The following is a 1836-nucleotide window of genomic DNA, read 5'->3' as shown; positions in this document are numbered from 1 at the left end:
CTGGATGAAACCGTATCATGGCTAATAATGGGACCAGCATTATAGACATGCTATTGGGGAACTTCAGAGGCAAGAAGAGCTACCCTGTTTAATGTAAACAGGCTCTGAAGAACCCAAGTCCTTTTGATTAATTACAGCACTGCTACCATCTTCTCCTGGGAGAGTACATTAACCACAGAGAGTACATTGGACAATAAAACGCCAGAAAGGATGGTTCCTGGATTTGAACAGGAAGAGATGGTGCTTGGACCCTACAAAGAATCTTTCAATGTGCCAACTGGACAATAAACAATATATAAGCAACTCTTCTCTATCCGTCTTCATGAATAAGACACTATACCTCTCATGGGTCCATATATTTTGAAACATTTTTAAAATCAAATTATCTATGGAGAAAGGAGTCCTACATTGCAAAAAATCTCTTCCCTAACCCTTGGAGGCACCACTGAGAAGGAGACTATCCTGCCAGAACTTACCTTGCTTCTTATTTCTTAGCTGCTCCACTTGTTTTGGTTTTTGCGTAAGTCATTGACAGCAGGAGAATTTTGTCTCAAGTGCTAATGGGTCATGTGGTGAAATCCAGTGGTAAGACTGAAGGTTCTGACCAGGGGCAAAGACACATTCCAGTACCACACTATTAAGGTTATTGGAAGTTTCTCCTATGGTTTTTATTTTAAAAAAATTGAAAGGAAGAGGGACATTTATTATTTTATGTCATGACGGGTTATGACATAATCCAATGACAACCCAATGATGGGCTGTGTCATTATTAAGTTCTGTTCTCCCTATGGAAGAACTTAGATTTTTAGTTGTTCCTGGGAAATTTCTAAACCTAATGACCTGAAGTATTTAACTTTCTGGCCCAGTACCTTTGGCCCTGGGGGGAAAAAGAGCAGAGAAAGAAGCTATATATGTATACACCAGGTTAGCTTTAATTGTCCACGAGGACCAATGTCTTCATCTGATTCCTGGACTCATTAGTCCTGGGGAGAGCCAGAGACCCACCAGTCCTCAACCTCCTCCTGATGCTTTGATTTCTGGAAAAGAGTTGAATCAGTCTCCACGGTACTGTTTTTAGTATGATGGTCCCGTGCATAATAATACAAATTGCTAACCCCTCTTAAGGTTTATATGTGCCAGCCATTGTCCTAAGGATGTTGTGAGTTATCCTTGCTAATTCTCATAGACCTATGAATTTAACTTTATCATTATTCTCATGGAACAAATACCCAAGTGCCCCAAAGTTAAGGTTTTATGGATAATAAGTGACATAAATCCAAAGCAATCTGATTATAGAGCCTGCTTTCATATCTGCCATGCTGCGCTGCCTCCCAAGACCTTGCTAACTATTGGTTTCATTCATATTTATATTCACCATGAAAATGCTTGTTCCTGCTACACCATATTTTTGGATGAAGGTGTCTTGTTGCTTAAGAGTGATTCTCATCATTTAGTGTATAACCCAAATGCTGCCAGCTTCAATGCGGCTAAAATAAGGCACATCAACATCAAGGACCCCCAAGTTCTTGTTCTTGCCCCCACCCATTGAAGCAGAACTTCTGGTCCTCCAGTCAAGGTCCTCGTGAGTAGCTCTAGGAGATCCCAAGGAGCCTCAGTTTTGTTCACACATCACACTGTCAGCTACACTCACCATTTGGTGCCCCCAAAGTTGTCTGCCGACTTTTGCTAACTCAGGTGGCTAGACCTGCGGCCTTGCAAAGCCCTTGAAAGACCCTTGCGCTATTGAGATGGCTGAGTAACTGGGCCTCCTAGATGATGCTAATGTCCATGCTGAGGTGTTTTTTCCCCAATAATCCCCAATTCATTTATCCTCGA

Source organism: Mustela erminea, chromosome 2, assembly GCF_009829155.1.
Source record: "Mustela erminea isolate mMusErm1 chromosome 2, mMusErm1.Pri, whole genome shotgun sequence".
Lineage (NCBI taxonomy): Eukaryota > Metazoa > Chordata > Mammalia > Carnivora > Mustelidae > Mustela > Mustela erminea.
The sequence above is the reverse complement of the archived record's forward strand: the minus strand, read 5'-3'. Positions refer to the sequence as shown.